At 32.6% G+C, this 25,848-nt stretch overlaps 2 long non-coding RNA genes across 2 annotated transcripts in view; one reads left to right on the forward strand and one right to left on the reverse strand.

Moving 5' to 3' along the window:
* LOC143236337 (uncharacterized) overlaps nucleotides 1-25,848 on the forward strand; it is a 45,629-nt gene that overhangs the window by 17,270 nt on the left and 2,511 nt on the right. The window contains exon 2 of the long non-coding RNA XR_013019536.1: nucleotides 20,464-20,517. This is a non-coding gene — a long non-coding RNA (uncharacterized LOC143236337). The remainder of the gene's footprint in view (nucleotides 1-20,463; nucleotides 20,518-25,848) is intronic.
* Nucleotides 7,421-24,430, reverse strand: LOC143236338 (uncharacterized). Its single transcript, XR_013019537.1, has 3 exons — nucleotides 24,317-24,430; nucleotides 8,569-8,650; nucleotides 7,421-7,549 (listed from the first exon to the last, which is right to left on the reverse strand). It is a non-coding gene; the product is annotated as an uncharacterized LOC143236338 (long non-coding RNA).

The following is a 25,848-nucleotide window of genomic DNA, read 5'->3' on the forward strand; positions in this document are numbered from 1 at the left end:
AAACCTTTTAAGAGGAGAAAGAGGATGTAATAGTTTGAATAATTAAACAATATCCTTTATCTCTTTTGGTAAAACCATTGTATAGGGTGCGAGAGGTCTCGGATCCAAACTAGAGGCAAGGAGCTACGCATTTTTTAAAACAAAAAAAAATATCACAGATGGTCCTTGAAATTGATCAGCCAAATAAAAACGAAATGGATGTAAGGAACATAGTGAGGTCAAAATTATTCGTTTGTTTATTTGAAGTTAAGCACATAGTTACACAATGGGCCATCTGTTATCGAAGCCCGGTTAATAGCGTTGTAAGTCTGTCTGCAGATATACCGTATTCTCAACCTTTGTTAACCTGAAGATGACCTACGAAGGTCGAAACGTTATTCTGTACTTTATTTTAGTTAAAGTATTAATACCCATACCCATATTAATAATTTATAGTATGTACCTAATGCCACATTTCAGAAGATAACCTATTTCCTTAGATAACTGTTAAAATAAACTACATTTGCTTTAGTTGCTTCGTTAGTTGCTCTAACGTTTATACAATAACTGAGATCCTTCTTTTCTAGGTTAAAATACTGAGGAATCAGAAATTTCACTGGATATTCTGATGCTGTTATATAGCCATCAATGTACAAGGTAGTTATAGAGAAAGCCCAATATTTCATGTGATATAACTTAAAACTACTTGCTTAGTGGGGTCAAAATTTCAAAGAAACACATTGAAATTTTACTTAGAAAACACCGGACGTATTACAGAATCTTTTAAAAACTATCACAGAAGATATTTAGTATGTTTTTCGTCACATCCAGTTAAAATAGCAGACCTATCTCTTAACTGTGAGCGTACTTAACTGAGTCCTTATTTATTTTATTTTTAGAATTATTTCATATTTTAGTAGGTATTATTTTATTCAAGTTAATACTTCCGACTTTTCGAGTAATCCTACTTATCGTTTTGTGTTTGTTTCGTTGAAACAAGAAATTATAATATTCAATTCTAAAGATGTTTCTGAAACAATTTTAGAAATGGTGACGTAACAATACAAGTGATGCTCAGCTTAGATTTGATTAGTTTTTTATCCATACCCCGTCTGAAGAAACTTTGGTAACACAGAACGAAAACAATCTAATATTGCTGCGTTTAGTCGTTCTATGTCAGGTTTCTTCAGTGATGTCTTAACGCATGATCCAAAATGGGAAACAATAGAACTATGAACAGCACTAGATTACTTTTAAATATAATTATAACATGGCAGTTAATACATGTATTTTCATAAGAAGAAGATATGTATGACTGAATAAATCAACTAACAGTGATAATTATGTGTATGTCATTAAGAAAGAAACAAAGGTATAAATACTCCCCATTCCAACCCCACGTGGCTCACCGGTAAATCTGAAGATTTATAACGCTAAACTCTGCCTTTAGAGACCTGTGGTGAGCACAGATCGCTATTGCGTTGCTTTGTGTTTCATAAGAACCATATTTATTTAAGTAGTTTGTGTGTTTTGGTTAATCCAGCACACCATTGTATAAGCTCTACAAATGTTATCAAGGTAACCTGTTAATGTGTATATTTCTAAAATCCGGCCCGGCGTGGCTAGGTGGTTAAGGCGCTTGACCCGTAAATTAAGGGCCGTCGGTTCGAACCCTCGTCACACCAAACATGCTCCCTCTTTCGGCCGTGGGGCGTTATAATGATACGGTTAATCCCACTCTTCGTCGGTAAAAAAAGTATCCCAAGAGTTGGCAGTGGGTGATGATGACTAACTGCCTTCCACTAGTCTTACACTACAGTCTAAATTAGGGACGACTAATGCAAACCAGAAAGAACAGGAGTCTTTAACCCAAAATATTTTCTGACCAATCTCATTTTTCTGTGTTTAATCTCCACGTTTCACATTCAGTGAGCAACGAAGCAAAAAAATCAAATCAAATCTTATCAAATCACAACTTAGACTTATAAACTTATTTGATTTATTAAGTTAATACCATTATTTATTTTCAATATTCTACTTGTACTTTTATCATAAGCATCTGGTGTTTTTTTCTAGTTCGTAGTATTAATCATACACGTTTCACTTAAAATAAATTTCCTAATTTAAATAAGTGATAACACGGAAATACCTTTTATTAATGATACCAATCGATTTCCTTTGAAATTTTAATATGACACACACCATGTAAAAGCAACGTGCCTTGACATGACTATTTGGTCCTGTCTTATGGTTATGAAATAATATAAATGGAGAGAAAGGATAATGTAACCTTTTAAAGACGACTCATACAAGTATACAGTAAAACAAATTGTTCCCCAAATATCTTTGTTTATCTGTTTATAGCTAAGCAAAACTCACCGGGAAGGGGGGTCAACAAACGTTATCTAATTGTATATCCACGTATAGTTAAAGGCTTGTTGCACTTTTTACGACGAAAGAATAATAGTATTTTGATGGAGAATACCTTGGTGTATCAGTGTTAAGTAAACAAGGCGCAGATAACCCATTGTAGAGACAATATGAAATATCACAGCAAATGACAGGAAGATTAGAACAGAAATATAAACATGAAAACAACCAGCAAGTGTTTTGTAAGGTGAAATACATATATTCCAACAATGACAGTTAGCTTCAATCCACACAAGAAAGGCAGTAAGAAGTACCAGTGTATTTAATGTGGCGAAAAACACCTCCACTCTTGTTACTCGTAGGACAAAGTTCTAAATCTTGCAACATTAGGTTCAACCAACTTTGCCAATTGTTGCCTTTGGAGAATGGGAAGCTCGTGAACAACTATAAAACTCCACGAGATTAAAGAGAGCAAAACATGGAATAACAGGACTGGAGCTAAAGGATTAAATTATACAAGGCTAGAGCTTAGTTATGAATACACATATCTCTATGATATATCTAAGCAGCATCAGTTACCCAAAATAGCTGCAAGTAACCTTACTGTGCTAGAGTGTTTACACTAATTATGATATAATGGTTGATGCTAGTGCAATGTTGATATATTTGTGTGATATTCTGATACGCTGACGTCCAACATATAAGTTTAAGTACCCACAAAACGGATAATGTTATTTAGAGAATAAACTGAGTGAGAAGAGCAAAGGGAAAATGAAATACAGAAGTGAAGAAATAAAATTTTTTATTCGCAATATTTTTTATTTCACTTAATAATCGGCTTCATATCAGTTTGCATTCAAGCTGGCTGCAGTGGATGTAAAATAATTTGCAGCCACGTTCATACAGAATGAAGACTAGAAGAATAAGGTTATATCGTATTTTCAACTCTGACAAAGGGTCCTCGTGCAGTATTCCAATGGATTACTTTAATCAATGGCTATTTTAAATGTCATATTCGAGAGATAGCATTTCTAACTCGTATAAACTTATACAAGTATCTGTATCACTCCTTGAGATGGACTTTGCTGCCCAGTGGAGTGGACATACACCTAGTGCCAAACTCTTGAGAACTTCCATGAGACACCCTTTGTTGCACGTAATATTTAACTAAACAGATCTACTGTAAATGTTTACGAGTTTTTGACATCCATTTAACTTGTAGTTCACAAATACATGCAAATTTTTACATGGCAGTTCAGAAATATTACCTGAAAACATATTTAGTAAAGGTGTATTCTAAATTCGTAATGGAAAGGTGAAATTAATAATATTTCAATTGTGATATCAGATAAGGGAACTTGTAGGTCTAAGTTCAACAGTATTCTCAAATGTATAAGATAGAAGATTTAAAAGTAGTTCAACAAACATAAATATTTGAAAACAAAGTAATATTCAAAAGTTACAATGTGTCACGTATGAAATTTGTAGGTTAGAGGTAATTATGATTTAATGTTTCTTTTTCGTTGTTTATTATTACTTCTGTTTTCTCCTGTATTTCCTATTTTCCCATATAATTCATTAGACATAAGTAATCTGGATACCTGGATAATGAGTGTCCAATTTCTTTGTCAAATTATTTAATTCTGCGGTGGACAAAAGGTAGAAGTGGATGGTTTGGTTCTACAGAGAGCAAAAAGTAGAACTGGTTTATTTGGTGTTCCAGTGAAACTAAAATAGAACTAGTTGGTTCTGCAGTGGACAAAAGATAGACTTGTTTGAAGTAAATTTGTCTTTTTTTTTCTTATGAAGCGATTACCGTTTCATTTCCTAGAACTACCGTGTCCTGTGGTCCTGTGATGATACCTACTTGATGGTACCTAACTATGTAGGACCAAAACTTACTCAAAACGTGGTGATACTTGTTGTTGTGCCTATTTTAAAGCTATTCTTTTTTGCTTCTACCTTTTTTCTTACTTCGTCCATTGCCAGCTGTGGTTTCTCTGCATCTTTTTATAGAGAAATAACCATATTAAATATAGAACATTTTTACACGTTTATTATCTGTAATAGACGAGTAATAATTGTCTCGGGACTTCTCTTAATCTGTAAACTCACGTTGTAGGCAGATAAACATATATGGTTTTAAACTGTAACACTATAATTAAACAATTCAAGTAGTATTGCTACTATACTCTAAGCAGAGTAGGTAATTTCCTAAGATCTCATACTGTAAAGCTATCCATAGTGGTTATGTTTATTTTTAATAACTTCTCAGAAAAGTTGTTTTTAACTGGGAGACTGTAATAGTTTAAGATAATTGTATTTAATAAAAGGTTGTTTTGATGGGTAAAATTTGAATGTAAAATATGAGAGCCTTAGAGAAAAGGGAAACCCAAATAAATGAAGTTGACCTTGGACCAACTGAGGTTTTAATCCGGCCCAGTCTTTAAGAGAAGACGAGAAACAGTCACTTCACTTTATAACTTATTATCATGACAATCAACTAGTTTAAATATTTAGCTGTAGAATATGTTTTTTTATACTAAACTGGATTACAATGTAACTTTTTTTGTCCTCCGGTGGGTCGGAAAGCAGTAATTTATTTACATAAGACTAAAATCCAGTATTCAGTTACCGTTGGAAATAGAAGGCAGTTAGCTTATTGTGCAATTTTGCGCTAAGACTAACAACATTACTATATTTTTATCTTGTATTTCGACACATTATAAACATTTTAAAACTAATAAATAATGGAGACAAAGTTTAAAGGTACACACAGTTATACACGTTTTACTGAGATCAGTCCAAGATCCACACTAAAAATCACTCTAAACGTTTCGACGATATCCCTTGCTGTTCTAGGGACTCAGCGGAAAGTTTAAAGCCTTATAACGTTAACAGCCGGGTTTCGATACTCATGGTTGGTGCAGCACAAATAGCCTAATGTGCAGCTTTGCACCGTATTTATAACCAGTCCAATATCTTTGAATGCATTCATTTTTGGTTAACCAGATGCTTTTTGCTAAGCGAGATTCTTTTCAAGAGAAAATAGTCATGGATACTCATAAAACCTAAAGAAAAGAAAACAAAATAAACAGAAATCAATATTTAGTATGCTACGGAAAGAATAAATAGCTTATTTATTATAATACTTAGTTTATATGAGTTAGAACACAGATAAAAATATAACGTAATCTGGAAGAGACGACGACATAAAATTGGAGGATTAATATAGATAAGTCTGGGAATGATGAAGTAATTTATGTAAATATTGGGTTAAAGATACACATTATTTATGTAAATGTTGGGTTAAAGATACACATTATTTATGTAAATGTTGGGTTAAAGATACACATTATTTATGTAAATGTTGAGTTAAAGACACACATTATTTATGTAAATATTTTGAAAATCAAACTGGATCATTTTTCGCAGTTTTGGTAGAAAAATGACAAATTGAACTATTAGAAAAGAAACCAGATAAACTTTTGTTTTTATTTTATTTAGCCGAAGTACTGATTATTTATACCAGATAAGTCGATCCACTTGATTGTTGTGACAAAAACAAGCACACATTGTTTTATTATTATATCTTAAGTCCAATGTATAAAGTAGATAGCATAAACTTCTAAGCCAGGTTACGGTCTTCTTCTGAAAAGATTTTTCTTGACTCTGCTACAGTAAAAAGAAAAAAAGAATAAAACAAACAGAGAATATTGCTGTTAAACAGGAGTTTCTCCCTCAGCATTTAGTTAAAGGATGCATTAACAGAGGGAGCCATTACGCTATTCTAGCATTCACAGTTAATAAAACTATCGAAAAATGGCGTTAACTGTCAGATAGGTTATATATCTTCTTCCTTTTCTACTGAAGTGTTTTAAGTAACATCCGTACAGACGAAACTCTAAAGTTCCTTTCGAGAAGCCTTTGTAGTTCACTTTGGATACTGTAATATACTTCTTTGGCAGAAATGCCATCTCCTTTATTCCGTTCCCAACGAAAACGTAGTTAGATGTGATGACGTCAGAAATGTCTTAAGGCTTCTTTTTTTTTTTTTCCTTGCCTGCATTTCCTTGCTAGTTCTTATGTTGCAGGGAAAGGAGAAATCTGAGACGTACGTTTACGTTGGATTGCCAAGCAGTGTAATGCACTCTGAATTACTAACTTACATCAGCAGAGAGCTTATTAAATCTTTTCTTTTCTTCCCAGAAACTCATATAAGGTATCCGAGTAAAACATTTTCCTTTGCCTCAAGTGCTGCAAAGTTGGGATAACGCACGCCACATTGCATCCTTCCACACTGTTGTTAGCTTCTAATATTATCACCTATCATAGCGTCACCTTTCTGACCGCCCATATGTTTATGTGGAAAAAAAAAAAAAAGTATCACCTTACGACCCCGAAGCTAGTACGCTCGTGCCCTAGCTCTGTACTGTGAATATCAATCACGTGTTTCTATGTGCTAGCCTCGTTGCGAGGGGTTAGTTGTGTAACAGATAGATAATATCGAAATGACTACATAGTGACCCTGGGGATTTATGCGAAAGAAGCATGGATGGAATTGCAAGAAGAATGTAAAAATATATCAACTATTTGGTATCTAGCATATCCTGTGTAATATCACTGAGAATGACGTCGCATTAATGTAACTTTAATAAATATATCGAATTTACAATTCACATGTAAACAATATGAATTATATATAATTAAATTGTATTGCAGGAACTACATTACAGCATCACTTACATTTTCAGAATTTGTAGTACACGCCTGAAGGAATTAGGCATCTTGATAATAAAGTTTGTTTCTTTGTTTTAATTTCGTACAAAGTTACACCAGGACTATCTGAGCTAGCCGTTCCTAATTTGGTAGTGTAAAACTAAAGGGAAGACAGCTAGTTATCACCACCTGCTGCCAACTCTTGGGCTAATCTTTTCCCAACGACTAGTGGGATTTGTCGTCTGTTACTCATTTTACCGCTGCATCATAACGATAGCTCAACCAATGACACAAATATATCATAAACATGGAAACTAACGCAACCTAATAACATTGCTCTCACATAGCCGTTGCCTTTGGATTTGAAACTTCAAGGTAGTTCTGATAACGCTAAATTTACTTCTTGCACTTTGTTCTTAAGAGATCGGGTCATTGTCAAACTCCGGAACAGGTGCCAATGCTTCTGCCATGTTGATATTATCTGAAAAAATAAAAAATACAAAGTTTTATTTTTTACCTTTGCTATTTACCAGAATGCTTTTACAATGTATTCCTTCTCGTCATTTGAAGTGTTTCTATAGCCTTACCTATATCAGATAACGTATATGAATAAAAAAAAATAAGAAGAGATAAATTTAGAAAAATATGCATAATCTGAAAGACAAAGAAGAACATATAGTTATCACAGTAAACATAATGAAGTTATCACAGTAAACCTGATATAGTTATAACAGTAAACATAACATAGTTATCACAGTAAACATAACATAGTTATCACAGTAAACATAATATAGTTAGCACAGTAAACATAATGAAGTTATCACAGTAAACTTAATATAGTTATAACAGTAAACATAACATAGTTATCACAGTAAACATAACATAGTTATCACAGTAAACATAACATAGTTATCACAGTAAACATATTATAGTTATCACAGTAAACATAACATAGTTATCACAGTAAACATAATATAGTTATCACAGTAAACATAACATAGTTATCACAGTAAACATAATATAGTTATCACAATAAACATAATGTAGTTATCACAGTAAACATGACATAGTTATCACAGTAAACATAATATAGTTATCACAGTAAACATAACATAGTAATCACAGTAAACATAATATAGTTATCACAGTAAACATAATATAGTTATCACAGTAAACGTAATATAGTTATTACAGTAAATATAATATAGTTATTACAGTAAATATAACATAGTTATCACAGTAAACGTAATATAGTTATCACAGTAAACATAATGTAGTTATCACAGTAAACATAACATAGTTATTACAGTAAACATAATGTAGTTATCACAGTAAACATAACATAGTTATTACAGTAAACATAATGTAGTTATCACAGTAAACATAACATAGTTATCACAGTAAACATAACATAGTTATCACAGTAAACATAACATAGTTGTCACAGTAAACATATGTGAACACAGAATAACAGAATTAAAATGAAAAGGTATTACTTACCATTTTAGCTGTTTTTTCTCCATTAACTGGTCAGAAAACGGTTACATGGACGTATTGATATTAAATTTTCTTCTAACGCGAGCTACTGAGAAACAGCATCATTTACTGAATGTCCTGAGCAATGGACAGACCAAGATGTAACAAGTAAAAGAAAAACTAGAAACAGCAACTAAATAATATCCTTGAATAATTTTTATAATAACACAATTCTTCTATTTTTCGGTGGACTCAGCAGATAGCCTAATGTGGCTTTGCTATAAGAAAACACACACACACACTCTTTTATTTTTTTTTGTATGTTTCATTTTTATATTTTTTTATTTTTTGCAGGATAAGTTTTTTACCAATGAATGTACTATAAGAAGAAAAACTAAAATTAATATAAAATATAAATAAACACCTACTCCAATAATAGTTTATTACATATATAGTTCTCTCGAGATTTGTTCTTATCGAAACTTGTTCCGCTTCTACCACTTCGGAGTTATAGCAGTTAGATTCAAATCAAAGCTCTTGAAGACACTTTAATGTTATAGTTTTTAGCTTTCTAGTTGTGCTCAGGCCCCCGCAGTGGCATAGCGGTAAGTCTGTGGACTTATGCTACTAGAAATCGCTTTTAGATACCTCGTGGTGGGAAGAACACAAATAGTGCAGCTTTATTCTTAACTACAAACAAACGAAACCTTAGCTCAATTACGAGATTAAATATTTTCATATAATTTCAGTTTAGAGAATTTTATATAGCATTTGGTATGTCTAATCTGAAACGAACTTTATGCAATTCAGGCATAATCATCCATAACTTAGAACTTCTGGCCACAGGGAGGGAAAACTATTATAATCACAAGCAACTCACGTGGCTACTTTTAACCGCACAGCAAAACTTCATTTGGAGGTATAGTAAAATAGTTAACGTACATCTTTGATATAATAATGGCTTATTATGTTGATTGTCTGTTTTCAGTTGTTAATATTTTTTTTTAGTTTTAAGTTGAGAAAGTAATCTAAAATTTGATTTCTCTCGCAATCTAAGGGTTGCGGGTTTGAATCCCCGTCCCACCAAACATATTTGCCCTATCAGTCGTGAGAGCGTTATAAAGTTACGTTCAATTCCATTTTTCATCGGTAAAATAGTAGCCTAATAGTTGGTGGTGATGACCACAGTTACGACAAAAAGTGTTCGTACCCCTGCGTCCCAAGTAGTTTTTTTGCTCATAACTTAAAAAGTATCACGATTAGGCTAATAAACGTATGTACTGACTGTTTTTACCTATGAATACAAATAACAAATCACTATGGTCTTTGAATATACATGTATATATACACGCAAACACAATTTAGATATAAAATATCCGACAGAAATTATAAGACTGAATTCTTGCTTCCAAAAAATAAATAAATACGAGCCCCCAGTAGCTAGGTGGGTAGCCTGCAGATTTACAACACTAGAAACGGAGATTCGATACTTATGGTGGGTAGAGCATAGACAGCCCTTTCTGTAGCTTTGTGCTTGACTACGAACAAACAAACTAAAATATGCAAAATTTGGGAATAATACTTTTTACTTAATATAACCAGTTACTTAATAATGTCGTATATAAAACGATATTAGAGCACCCATAATAAAAATGTTCTCAGTGCCCAATTCATTATAGATAATGGAGAATGTACTAGTTGTTAAGGTTGGTACCAGTGATAGCTAGCTCTGAGCAAAAATAATGTGTACTTATCGCAAATACGGGCTCCAGAAAGCAAAACAATTTTTTTCTTTTTCAAAACCACAGTTTCTAATGAATAAGTACTCTGTCTTTATAAATAAGAATCGTAATGTGTTTTCCAAGCTTTTTCTCGCTTCTTTTACTGTGTTAGACCAGAAATCAATCCAGTTAGATTCAAATCAAAACAGTCAAAAAGTCTAAGTCGTAGATTGTAAGTTTTATTTGTTCTCAGATATGTGGTTAAACATTTCTGTATTTTAAGTTTATAGCTTCAGGTATAGTATTCGGTATGTTTAATCTCAAAGAGATTTTATGCGACGCGTTGCAAAGATAACCTCAAGGTTCAGGCATAGCCATTCCTAACTTAGTACTGTTAACCATTTATCAGCATCAGCCGTTTATACAGCGACTCTTAACCGAATAGCGAGATTACCTCTAGTATCGTAAGATAATCCAAATATTTGGTGTAATCAAGGTTTATGCTTTTGGTTATTTAATTTAATTTGTTAGGTTTAAAGTTGACAAAAAAAGTTTCTAACAGAGACTCAGTCGCTAACTTTATTAAAGGAATATAGGACAAAAGACGGAGCTCATGGACCATTAACGATGACCAGTTATGGATTGTAACATTGGTGGTTTGAGTGTCCGAAATATTTTTCTCATATATGTACCCATGTGGTTTATTTATATAAAAGTCACGCAGGTAACGAGCGCTCAAACTAGAAGGTTCAAGAATACAATAAGCAAGAAATGTAGTGATTAACAAAAATGAAGCTCGTGCAAGTAGCTGGATTGTGTTTGAATTAAGTACCTGTCTAAAAACATGAGATGTGAATCAGATTTGACACAAAAATAATACTTTATTACACTGTCTGTCTAACCACTGGCAGTGATTCCATGACACATTCGGAGCTACTTATTTAATACTTAACAAGACACTACTTTCCTAATGTGTAAGGTCATAGACATTATATTTTTTATGTGTCTAAATCAGAATCTTATTACACAAACATATGAAGACTAGGCCGAGAGTGTGACTAAAATACGCATATAATATATATATAAATAAAGATATAAAAAATACCTCTATATTTCTACGTGAATTTCAAGTGAGTAAGGCAAGAAAGCCACCTTACAGGTTATTCGGCTCAACAGACGAATAATAATACGGGGACAGTCTATACTTGACTCCAACTATAGGAAAGTGTGGCATTCTTAAAGCATTGGTTTGAAGCAGCATAAAATATACTTTTACTGAATATAAAACAATAGAGATATACGTTAATATGGAATATTTTGACAATGAAATCACAGAATGATAGGCATGGTATTACAAAAATACGTTTTTTTTATGTGTTTATGAAATGGGTGTACTAAATTAACCACTTCTCGGTCCTTAAGAACTTCCAAATGGATTATGAAATGAAATTGCACATCTATCATTAAATTCATCATGTAAAACTATAATATGAATTCAGAATGTCAGGCTAGCTTGAGTACCTACTATATGCTGTGGAAGTATTATTTTTTATGGTTTTTCTATGGATTATATCGATGCATTGTATAGATGATCTCTGATTAGCTGACAAGGCAACATTCTTACGATCTTTCAAGCTGTATATTGGACACACTCTAAAAACATTGTCACAGTTAAGCAACATTGAGAGTGAAATGTGAAGTCAATCGAACACATTATATCCACATTCTCATATTATCATGCTAACAAACAGGCATTACGTGTGACGCTAATTCTAAGAAAAGCGTATATCACTTATAAAAAGAAGACAGTCAATGGATGCGAAAACAAATAGCTTAACACATATAGAAGCTTCTCACTGAGGTAGTTTTAACATTTGAGAAGTTGCAGGTTTTGGATTTTCATTTTTACATTCTCAGTAGTTGGACAGAACATACGTTGATTTTGAACGTCTACGTCATTAAGACATCTCGACAGTTGAACTGTTAAGCCAGAGTCCTCTATATACAGAACTTTGTCTAAAATATATCTGTAGAACAAAAAAACGAATTATGAACATGAAGTTTCGTGCTGGAACTTTCAGCTACAGGTCTGAACTGTATTTTGAACAAAGCCTACAGGAAATCAAACACTATATAAAATATAAGGGACAAAAGAGTGATTTACCAACTTTAAACTCAGCTGCTGCTTTCACATTTGAATTTTCAGTTAAAAAGTTTGAGCTTTCTCTTGCCCAGTGACGTCGCCATGATATTTTCGTTGAAGGGGGGCTGAGATAAACTGTTGAGGGGCTTCCCAAAATGCCATCAATATGAAGTATAGATGGTAAATTATAATAATGTAAATACCAAGGTACATTTCAGAAAGGTGTGCTATTTTGAACTGCGTTTTCAATGCAGTTTTCATTGGAAACTCATACTTTGATTAATAATTCATTATTACAAATTAGAAATAATCTGTTTATGAAAATATGCGTATATGTAAAAGAGGAAGCTCACCTAAATTCCACCCAAGGTAATACATAATAATAAAGAAAATCAAGATTAGCTTAGATTGAACAATTAATATACCATTAAGAGTAAAGCTACAAATCAAAAGAAATATAACATAAAGACATAGTTTACATAGCAGAGTTTCAGTGCATTCAGTACGTTGCTACAGAACGCATGACACATACTTCCGTCTTAATGAAGACGTTGAGTTTTACAAATGTATGTCTCTTTGATGTTAATTGTTAAGGAACAACGACGATTGTGTTTTCCATATTTTATGAATATATGTAAGTAACAATATTGGTGGGCTGAGGGGGGCTTGGCTCATTTGGGGAGGCTCAAGCCACCCCAAGCCCCTCCTTGGCGCCGCCACTGCCCTTGCCCAACGTTTGTTAGGAGTTAAAAGCTAAATTATTAAAGAAAATAAGCTTACCGTTTTACGACTATCACTTTTAGGTAGTTTTTCTTTAAATGTTTTTAACTAATACCTCCGAAGTGAACGTGTTTAAAATGGAATGTTTTCAGGCGTTAGAAAAATTCTCTGAAGTTGCAGATTATTCTTTTTTCTCCCAGATACGTTTTCTGTGTTATTGAAAACTTAAGAAATAAACAACTTCACTTTGCTACTTTCTTCTTTTCTCACAATTTACCATGGCAGGTTTATGGGCCGAAGTTCAGCTGCATGAGATATTAACCAATGAGCAGGCTTCCCACAAGTGTCGCGTTTTTTTTAGCGCAACGACGTAACATTGAGTAAATGGTTTACATAACATACCTTTAGTAAACCATGAGTAGTGTAAATACAAAATATCTTTAATCTTCCCATAAATTAATTAGCATTTTTTAGTTCATACTGGCGTTTTACTAACGCAAATGTGATATCTAGATGCCACAATACATACCTTGGTAATATTTGTATGCAAAAAATATGGTTCGTTAGCTAGGAGTGTTGTTCTAACAGACCTTGAAGCAAAAATGAATCTCTGAACGGCTGGTATGGGCGTTAACACTTTTACCAAAATAAGGCAGAGAACAGGCTCGCCTAAAGATGATCTAATAAGGGAAACGTTATTCTCTGCTTTATTACATTTTTACTTCAAGTGGATTTCTTCAACACAAAGATCTTGAAGCACTTTAAACTGTGTAAACAGCGAAAAACAATGCAACCGAAAATACAACGAACTATATTAATCTGAGCTTAAGGGCAATAGATTTAGTTCTTACATATATTGCGAACCGTAGTATCTGTCCGAGTGTTTATCTGTCTGCAGTTTGAAAAGCTGTGCACGACGACAAAGCTCAACATTCACTTTTGAAATGACGAGATAACAGGCATGAATAACATTGATGTCAAATTTCGTTTCACCATCAAGATATTCTACAGTGAATTCTTAGGACTTAATTACAATGTCATTCACATTTTAAAATGTGACGTAACATAAATAAAAGTATATATTTACCCTGTGTTATTGTTGAGCATCTCTTAGCATGACTGAAATGTTAAACGATTATTTTTCGTAATAGACGGTATACGTGAAACCGTCAGTTCAACAAAAATTAATCTTTAAAAGTCCATGAAATAATTTAAACTAACAGATTAATTTAAACCTTTTCCGTCACTAGGGACGAGTACTTTTGTTTACAATATATATAAAAGTACCACACCTAAGATTCGGTAAAAATCTTTAAAACTGTTACAAATATCACTAGCAATGAAGACTCGTACGTTATGAGTCAGCTGTACGTCTTAATAAATTCAGTGGAGATTTCGATAATACTTGATAGATAAAAGGTGTTCCGAAAGTCTAGCCTCACAGGAAAACTGTATCCTTTTTACATGATTTAAATTAGCTCAAAAATAGAATTTATGATATGGAAGGAATTAAAGTGTAAAAGTATTTACCTTTATATCTTTACCTCAAAGAACAATTATTTAAGTTTTGATTTTCTTAGGACAACTTATCGAGCAAATGATATGAAAAATCCTATTTCTTTAAAACGTTAGAGTTTTGGAATGCTTCAAGTGTACTCTTCTTAAAGACATAACTAATGCAGAAACTTGAATTTTTGATAGCTATTGATAATGTTTATTTACGTGATTGACATAATTTCTGACGAGTTGAGTAATATATGATCATAACGAAGTCAGAGACAAGCTTGTGCTATTTTTCCCGCAAATTTACAACTTGTTTATGTTAGTTTTGCATATTTATCACAATTTATACAAACATATTTTTACCCACAAATATATATATGTATATGGGGAAGAGGGAATCAAAACATTGTGATTGGGTATTTGCGCCTAATACCCAACGAAGTTTTTTTACGTATAGACGAAGACACGCAGCGAAAGCTCTTCAATTTTGGTTATAGGTGAGAAAACGTTCATTTTGGTGAAAGACACGCCTACCCTTAGTGACAAAAAACAACAATGATAATGCTGCGACCCATCATGCACAAAAATGGCGGAGGTTGAATGGTATAAACTATATGTATTCTTTTTATTTATTAGAAAAACAGTTTTTTTTCTACATTTTGAATTACTTTGCTGAGCTGAATCAGTTGTGAGAAAATGTAATCAACTATCTTCCTTCTGATATAATAGGCTTAAGTTTGTTTTTGATAGCAATTTAATTTCGAATCTCCCATCAGTGACGGTACTCTGTGAGTTGCCCACTGAAGCCAATAGTATGTTATATTAGAGCTCATTGATTCTGGTCAACAACGTAGGACTTTTTTAACTGTTTACTTCCTGCAACAAAAATATTTCATTTCTTAATAAGCTGCCTCAGCTTTAACTTATCTATCTTGAATATTATTTTTTTTTAGTATTCAAATGTACACAGTAGTTTTACACTTGTCTCGAAGGTTCTCTTTTTTACATTCATTTAAAATACATTTTTAAACTATAAATTTTGTTGTCTAGACATCATGCTTCATGAATGATATTGCTTTTGTTAATAAAAGCAACAAACTTAGGCCTTTTATTTTGTTACATTAACAGTTTTGCGACTGACAAAGAAATTATTATTTGCCATTTCTGTATATCTGTTTTTTCGTAAGAAGTGAAAAATTATATAAAATACGTTTCATAAGGATATACAACTAACCAGTAATTCTGGATGTCAAACGTAAATCACCTATATAATACCAGCTTTACTACATTCTGAGGACTGATAACTTTAAATTTTACCTTTTTAAAGAGCTGTAGACACAAACGATAGAGTACATCATTACGACTAGCAAAAAGATAACAATGGATAAGCCTTCTTTGCTAACATGAAACAATAATTGATTTTTATCGGTAATGTCATAACTATCTTTGTTATTCGATAAGTTTCTCTTTTTCCAATATGTTGACAACGAGAAACTCAAACATTTCTGCAACTAAACTTTCTCTTGATTATTTAAAACTCATGGATGACAATGTAAAAACACTGAAGTCACATAAGAGAATATGTAGTTTACAGTATCATCTTATATTTTGATATATAAAGGTTACCTTACATTAAAATATTCCAATCTGTGAAAATTCCATACCTTCAGGTAATAATCAAAATTTGAGAAATTAATTGAGTTTTACCACTGTTTTACCAAGTGTGGCCAAAACTTGTACATCTGTACATGTTAATTATACCTTCACTCGTACATTTCACGTATTGGAAAACTTGAAACAACAGTAAGAAGTTGGAGAATAAAGATTGATAGGCGTAACGAAATAATTTATTTTTGAAAAACCCTACCATTGTTTCGACAAATCAATATTATGTCGAAGCATGTATTACGTTCCTTCAAAAAGGAATTACCTAGTTTTACTCATAAATCACTTATTATTATATTACCACAATACATTTCCTTTCTCAAATAACCTCGATAGTGGTTATTATTAAAGTTCCTTTGCTACGTGTTGAACCTCTCTGTCTTACTTGTTGTGTTTTTATAAACAGTTGTGATTCATATTTATTTTTTTTAATTTCGCGCAAAGCTACACGAGAGCCATCTGCGCTAGCTGTCCCTAATTTAGTAGTGTAAGACTAGAGGGAAGGCAGCTAGTCATCACTGCCCACCGCCAACTCTTGGGCTACTCGTTTACCAACGAATAGTGAGATTGATTATCACATTATAACGCATCCACAGCAGTAAGAGCGAGCATGTTTTGTGTGATGTGGATTCGAATCCACGACCCTCAGATTACGAGTCGAGCGCCTTAACCACCTGGCCATGCAGGATCTCTGACAAATGACCACCAGATAATGTAGCAGTACCACAAAGTAGATAACGTGTTCCTAGGCAATCATGACAGGCAGCCATGAGTCATACAATACGTGTCTCATCATGTCGATTATGGGTCATTAATTCAATAGATAATTAATTAAATTATCATAAAACGGATGCTTAGACAAATTCATTTATAATTAATTTGTCCTAAAAGTAAGCTTAATGCTAATTAATTAAATCATTTATATCTAATTATCTAAATAAGTTATAATCAATTTATTCTACAAAGGATAGTTAAAACTAATTAATTAAATAAATCATAATTAAAGCATTTATAATTGATATGTCATTAAGTGATGCTTATCATAAAATTAATTACATTGTATTACTATTTAAATAGTCCTAAGAGAACAATATCTTAACTGAAACTTACCCACTCAAGTGATTAAATATTTTCAGTAATAAATTATTATATTTTCTGTCCCAAAAGAACTAAGTTTTACTCAATCTGATTCATACTATACATAATTATAGATTTAAATTGCTCTAAAAAGGGTGATATTATTTATAAATTAAAACTTATACTATTACTAAAGTAACTTTAAATAACAATTTACAACTTCTATAAAACGTTTATTATGTAATAGGCCTATATGTTTAAACGTACGTTAAGAAAATCGTTGAACATTTAGATAGTATATAAGTTTCTTTGTAAGTCTGTACGAGGGGTAAACTCTGGTTTTTGTCTGCTATTTTTAATTAGCTTGAGATGTTGTCAAACAATCAGTCACTAACTTTTTCTTTTCATTGGCATAAATAATGCAGTAGTGACAATACGTGCACCAAATTACTGTCAACAGACATCAAAGATCACAAAACTAATGGAAAAGTGCCTCTTCTCTACTATTCATGTTTTACTCTTTAATTTAAAACTCATGTAACTGTAACTTAAGTAGAACAGTGTGATAGCGTAATATGACTTATTCCTGTTACTGCAGTGAGCTTAACTAGATTATTGTAAACAACATCGTGACCACATAATTTGTTTTGCAAATTTTATTCTGTAATGATAAACAATAAACCCAATGTTTGAGAATGTGCGATACTTTACAAGTATTAAAGGAATATGTCAGTTTAAAGCTGTGTGAAAGTGGTATGTGTGGGTGAGCACGACAGGAGACATGTGGCCTAATTGTCAAGTGCATGAAATGTTTTGTATAGTTTTTAAGATAAAGAAGCTTTGATTACTTGTCTCTTACGTTTCATTCATGGTACCTAATAATCCGCTAGAGCAAGTATATATTTAACTGGTATTGTTACAATGAGGCTTTTTTCAGTATTTTATAAGTCAATCAGTTTTCATAATTAGTACATTAGTATATCTTGAAGTTTTGTTGATAAATGTTTCAGCATGCTTGTTAAATGTGTGAACTAGTCGAAAAATAATCACTTTTACAAATAGTCTTGCCTTAAACTGTTATACATCACTGTCAACATTTAATCAAACAGAACTTTGAGATTAATTCTTATTTAGCAAATTTCAATGGTAAGGACATAGAAAGATGACTGTAAAGTTTTGTGAGTTTTACATGCACAGTATGATTTCAAGCAAATAATCTGTAGAAAACTGTACGTTTTGGTATTTTAAGTATTAATAAACTAACTGGTTAAATAATATGTGATGACCCCCTAAACTAGTCACAGTTTCTTGTTCTTAGTTATTGATGACATATAGGACAATGAAGTCATCATAGCATAAGTGTATGGGCGTGACCAAGAGATCACCTTTGACATTGTTCAAGATTGTGTTTATGAGCTAGTTTCAATGTTTTGTGAACTCTTGACAGAAAATATATGAATAAAGAATAAGTCATTCATTTATTATTTTTAATTGTAGCAAAATGACATGAATGCGTGAAAAGTAATTATTTTGTCTTGCTTACATGGCAAAAAAAACAATAGATTTCTTAAAAGTCCCATGGACAGTAATTGAAATAAAGATGATTAAATCTAGGGTATGATTCCCGTGCTTTGGTGTTAACAAAGATAGTTGCGAAGTTTGTAATATAATATATAAGAAACTGATTTTGGGAAATGAGGATGCCCTCATTGTGTTCCTCAAGATAAATTTAGTTAGATAGTATGTTCTGTAAATAATTGTTATGATATTGACTGTAAGTCTAATAAATTATAATAGAAATGTTTATGCAAGCAAAACCATTCTCTTCTTTCTGATTGAAAATAAACGTATCCCTGCTGTTAGACTAGTCAAAACTTACTATTTTCAATTATTTAAAATATTCATCCAATGTAGAACAAAATGTTTAGAAACATGACATAATAGTTAGTGTATAATGATATCTCGTATATCTAAGTACAATTGATTTTTTGTACTAAGCCCACTAACACAATCTGAACTTGTGCCCATTTGTTGTATTGTAAATATCACCTGTTTAAATAGAACAGAACTTTAAGTTTATTCTAAATGGACTAACTTTACTAAGTAACAACAGAAGTATAACAAGGATTGTACATTGACTTGTATGAAATTAATTCAATCCATATAAATTTCAGTTTTGGTAATATCAAAGGTATTATACTTTCAGATAAAATCACAGTTTCTTCATTCTATTTTTGTACGTTTGTAAGCCAGTGGGTTTGGTTTGTTTTGAATTTCGCGCAAAGCTACACGAGGGCTATCTGCGCTAGTTGTCTCTAATTTAGCAGTGTAAAACTAAAGTGAAGGCAGCTAGCCATCACCACCCACCGCCAACTCTTGGGCTACTCTTTTACCAACGAATAGTGGGATTGACCGTCACATTATAACGCATCCACGACTTGTTTTTAGATTGTTTGATGTCTAGACGGTAATGACGTCAGTATTTCCACAGTGGGTTTGTGTACACTATATGTGCGTGTGTGACCACTTAATGACCTGTATATATTTCATAAAAGTGTGTTTTCAGGTTGTTTGCGTGTGAAGCAAATTTAAACACCATCAAGGTTTGACAATTCTAATCTAATGATTTTTTCTAAACTTCTACATTTCTTAACCAAGTTCGTCAATGTACTTCGATCAGTGGTAATATTGTATGTTAAGGGTTGGTGATATCAGCATCTCCAAAAGGCTGAAGATGAAAGCTTGAACATTTAATAATGTGTTGTCACAATCCTTCCTTCTTACAATAACTATATATATGCACGTTCTAGTTTGATATCAGATACGGGTTCATTAGTTTTATGAACTTATATCGGAACATAAAAAAACACATGTAAATCAACTAAATCTAAGTCATCGTTTATGTGCAAGTTTGTGATAATCTGTTAGACAGTCTGAAAGTTCTGATGTTTTAAATAACAGTTATCAGCATGTCGTTCATTTATTACATTTTGTTGTAATATGTATAATCATTTCTATGATTTGTGAAAGTGAAACAGTAAGTTTCCCATAGAACACTGAAAGAAGTTATGTATTCCATACTTTAACTAGGCTTGTGTGCGTTTGGATGTGATAATGGTTATACGGAAAATGGAAGGATAAACAGTAAGTCATTCATTTGTTATATTTGGTTGTATCAAACTGTATTAGTACAAGTGTTAAAATATGCAAAATAATAGTTTTAGCATAATTAAATCTAAATGTTGGTCATGTGTAGAAATTCTGTTACAGTGTATTTGTTAAAATCTTATGGATAGTTATTAAAATAATAGAAATTAAATGTTAAATACAAGCGTCAAAGTGTGTCTTTGTAAAACATGAGACAAAGTAACATGTGTAAATTATTTTGTCGTACAGCATAAAAGTTAGTAAAAGTGTTATTGACGATGTAAATTGTTGTATAAAGTTCAATTAATAAAAGTATAAGTTTTAATTTATACATGATACCCCAGTTTTTAGGGTAATTTAAATCTTGTATGTATTGTATGCATCATATTGAGTAAGAGGCCTGGCATGGCCTAGCGCGTAAGGCGTGCGAGTCGTAATCCGAGGGTCGCGGGTTCGCGCCCGCGTCGCGCTAAACATGCTCGCCCTCCCAACCGTGGGGGTGTATAATTTGACGGTCAATCCCACTATTCGTTGGTAAAAGAGTAGCCCAAGAGTTGGCGGTGGGTGGTTATGACTAGCTGCCTTCCCTCTAGTCTTACACTGCTAAATTAGGGACGGCTAGCACAGATAGCCCTCGAGTAGCTTTGTGCGAAATTCCAAACAAACAAACAAACAAACATATTGAGTAAAACGTAGTCCTTTTAGTACAAGAAATGTAATAATTTAGTACTGAAAATCTTTAATCACTTGATCAGCATAAGTTTTAGTTAAAAAATTGTCCTCTTAGGACTATTTAAATAGTAAGGAAATATAATTAATTTAATGATAGACATCCTTTATGCAAATTAATTTTAAATTTATTAATGAATTAGTACCATGAGTCCTTTTTATCATGATTTAATTATAATTGAATTGGTTAGTTTGCTTGTCTGTTTTTTGAATTTCGCGCAAAGATACTTGAGGGCTATCTGCGCTAGCCGTCCCTAATTTAGTAGTGTAAGACTAGAGGGAAGGCAACTAGTCACCACCACCCACCGCCGACTCTTGGGCTACTCTTTTACCAACGAATAGTGGGATTGACTGTCACATTATAACGTCCACACGGCTGAAAGAGCGAGCATGTTTGGTGCGACCAGGATTCGAACCCGCGACCCTCGAAATTACGAGTCGAACGCCTTAACACACTATGCCATGCAAGGCCATAATTGAATTGGAGCTAAACATCCTTTTTTATTACGATTTAATTACAACTTATTTCATTAATTAGTTTTAAATGTATGTCTGTTATCAAACTATAATTTCAACAATATTTCATCATGTCAGCTCGTGAGGGTGACATAGCAACGCGCCCCTAACTGCACGTCCTTGGTGACAAAACTTGTCACTACAATATCATAATATTTTATGACACATCTATAGCGCCATCTGATGGCAAGGATGAAACTATAAACCTCGTTATCTTTGATGATAACAACCCCTCTCCCCTGTCTTTTCCTTAGACAGCCAATCAGTACATGTGCCGAGAGTGTGAACCTAACTACGGATTACCATTAGTAATTCTGGAAAACAAATAAATAAATATATATATATTCATGTTACACAGTGAGATATCTGTCTTCCACCCGTAAAGCACGTGTATCGAACTCCGAGTTTTAGTGTTATTAGCCCTCTACCTGACTGTTAAACAACCAGAGAACAATAAATGTAAAAAAAATGTAAGAATGTTTGTTAACTAATGCCTTAAAGAGTTTTTTTTACGTTTAATAACCGTTATAATTTAACTGTAGAAGTTGATAAATGTTTTGTTATTGAAACAATATAGAGAAGTTTGAGCATATTATAATAAAACGATTTTGAATATGAAAATCAGAAAGTTACTTGACAATCACAGCTGATATAAATACGTGATGAAACGACGTATAACACAACTACATCATTTGACTGATGTAGTTTGTGTAATACCACTGATCATGATCACTTGTTTGAAGAGTATGTAAGAATCCTTTCTAATGCAAAATATTCATATTCTCAGATTTGGGATTTAGAATTTCTAATACAGGGATGTTGTTTGTATTTAATAGCATTGGAAAACAAAGGAATATGGATCAATTTGGGAAACTAGTAACACCAATAAAGAGGCTCGAAACAAGTCATACCCCAATCGTTGTTAACAAAATGTCTTTAACAGGTAAAGAATCATGAACATGAGGGTAAATAACAAAAACTCGTCCATGTGCTATAACATAATAAAGAACGATCTCCATCTGGAAAAGTCATGTACACACACACTACTTCCTCAATGTACCCATTCAATTATGGCTAAAGAATGAAACATATTTTTGGTATCTATGTTATTATATAAGAAAGGTATATTAGCCAAGTCACTGGATGCATCATCTGTTTATTTCTGTGTTATTGGGCTGTTGAAATGAGCACTTGGAAACCGTCGTCCTTGTACACTAAATGGATATGGAATGCCTCCATGATGTAGTGGTTTGCTTTAGACACGACCGCCTTAAGACGGGACCTTTTACAATGGAAACTACACTACAGAATATTTTTAGAATGTACAGGACTCAAAGAGAGCATAACCAGACATAGTGGCACGAAGTCATACAGTAATGTGGTAAGGCTACAAAATCGTTTTTATGTAATGCACTCAATCTCTGGTCCCTTAGTGAGATAGCAGTAAGCCTTTGAATTTATAATGCTAAAATTGGGGTTTCGATTCCTTACAGTGAACATGACACATAGTGCAAAGCAACTTTGTTGTGAGAAAAACACACACACACTCAGTCTCTGTATTTTGAAATAGCTACTTCCAGTAATCATTCTCCTTTACATCCTATAAACAATATTTTAATTATGCTAAATATTTGACATAAATTTAAAGTTGAATACTGTTAAATGGCTCGCTAAAATGTAAATATTATTTTAAGAAAAGCCAAATGAATAATATGCACAAAAGAGTGGCTTATTTTATTAACAACATATGGATTTTTACCAAGTGTATTTCATAATTAATAAACGTAGATCCATTCTAGCATAATATGAAACACAGCCCGGATATATGCATACAAAGGAATACCGTTTAATCAAACATCTAAGCACGCCCTCTACATTCCTACACACAATCACACAATCAAAATTGTGGTCAGCTATCGGTCAGTTACCTCTTTCTTTGTGAACCTGACGATGAACGAAGAAGGTCGAAACGTTGTTCGCTCCTCTACATAGAATTTTCTCTATCCATACCAGCCGTTTTTACATATATATTAACTTAGTTGGTTATTCTTTAAAACAACGGTACATTAGGTTATCTACTATGTCCACCACAGAAACTTAAACCCCAGATTTTAGCGTTGTAAGTTAGTAAACTTACCAATGTCCCACTGGGGAAGTCATACCATTGAGGAAAAAAATTCTACAAAATAATGAAGATATTAATACATTCTTGAGTAAATACTTAGGCTAATTGTAAAATACTTATCTAGTTAGCTATAAAATATTCATGAATCAAGTTATTAATGAAATACTCGTCAGACAAACTAAAGAAATAATAAACTAATCGGTAAGGAAAACAGCACAACAGTAACTAAAATACATATTAAACATATTAAATTTAAACATTAGAAAAAATCTGCGACATTGATTACAGTCTCTGCTTTTGGTTAGAACTATAGCCTTAAGCTAGACTTGTGGTTAAATTATTTCTTGATTATCAATACTTCATTGAATCGAGATGAGTACTTCTATAGAAAAACAATCTGATGCGAGAAAGTAAAGTTTCCGCTACCTGATAGTCACTCTGATTTCATCGTTCCTAATGATAGCAGCAGCTGTTTCCCGCTAGCTTGTCTGGTATTGGCTTTTCGTTCTTAGCACTGATGAAGGTATCACTGCTCGTGCTGGTATTGAATTATATGAAAACTACAGTAGGCTTTTATGAAGTAACAGCGTGGGGTCTTTAATATCTTCTACGACTTATCTGGCTGCCCTGCTGGGAGTTGTCTTATATTAGCACAACTTGTCTCTAGCAGGGAAGAAAGAATGTACAGAACAGCACAAAGCTCTAACTTTTTAACTCTGATTGACATTTTGTGAATACGCCTTAATACGCATTTTGTCCTGCTTCGAGCTAACCTATCATTTAAACCGCTGAATTTGTGTTTATGACTTAGGAACGAACACAATTTAGAAAATATACAAAACAATAACAACAAATCCCAGTTGTGTCATCACTGAATTAAATCTATTGTTCTTTAAAATATACTGTTCTCTATTGATTATTTTACAGGTCATAATAAAAAAATTCAAAAATGTATTAATTAGCTGAGTAACAGCAGAATTATAAGTTTTGTGCTTTACTTAGGGATGGATTCGTCTTTCCTAATACATTCATCAAACATCACCTATTCTAATAGTTAATTTTCAAGTGGTTTTTAAACTATTTCAGGAGTTTCGTCACTGAAAATAAAAACCTTTTGAAAACTTTGATCCTGAAGATGTCGTGTCTTAAAGTCATGGAAACATTAACATAAAAAAGTACAAAATTTTAAATATTCTTTCAATGGCTTCACCAAAGTTAAAACGGTGATTAGGATCAAAACATTAAGATAATGTTAACAATTTATCGCGAAATAATATAAAAATGTGAAACAAATTGATAGTGAATATGCGTTCCCTTAAACTGTAGTACCCTCATTACCAATGTGAATGAGTGAGTTAACGCAGTAAACACTTTCAAGAACGAATTTTGAATAATTTTTACCAACCAATGATTTATAATTTTCTTGTATCAATATGGAATATTTTCAATTGTGAATAATTTCACGAAATTACTGGATAATATCATACTAACAACTTAAAAGTGAATTAAAAGCCCTATAATCCGAGGGGACCCTTCTTCTTCAGGGGCAAACTGGGAGTCAACAACTTATTTTGCCTCTCAGGACGGCTGGTATGGGTATTAACCTCAAGATGACCTAAGAAGGTCGAAACATTGTTCTCTGCTTTATTAGTAAAACTGTTAATACCCATACCAGCCGTCCTGAGATACATTTTTACTTCCTGTGGGTTTCTTGTCATCACGAATTTATTTAGCCGCTAAACTACTGGATAATATTTTATTTTCCATCAATTTTGTAGCGAAATTACTGGAGAATATCAAAGTGACCTTTTATCCTGGAAGACCCAACCGTTTAAACTAACATGCATAACCAACGTCAGTCTCATTGGATTTATGGCATGTTGTGTTTTTTATTCAACCTATTCTCAAGTTCCGTTCCAAGTTGCTAAAAAAAACATCCAGAAGAGAATGTAAAAGGT

This window comes from Tachypleus tridentatus, chromosome 13 (assembly GCF_004210375.1).
Source record: "Tachypleus tridentatus isolate NWPU-2018 chromosome 13, ASM421037v1, whole genome shotgun sequence".
Classification (NCBI taxonomy): domain Eukaryota; kingdom Metazoa; phylum Arthropoda; class Merostomata; order Xiphosura; family Limulidae; genus Tachypleus; species Tachypleus tridentatus.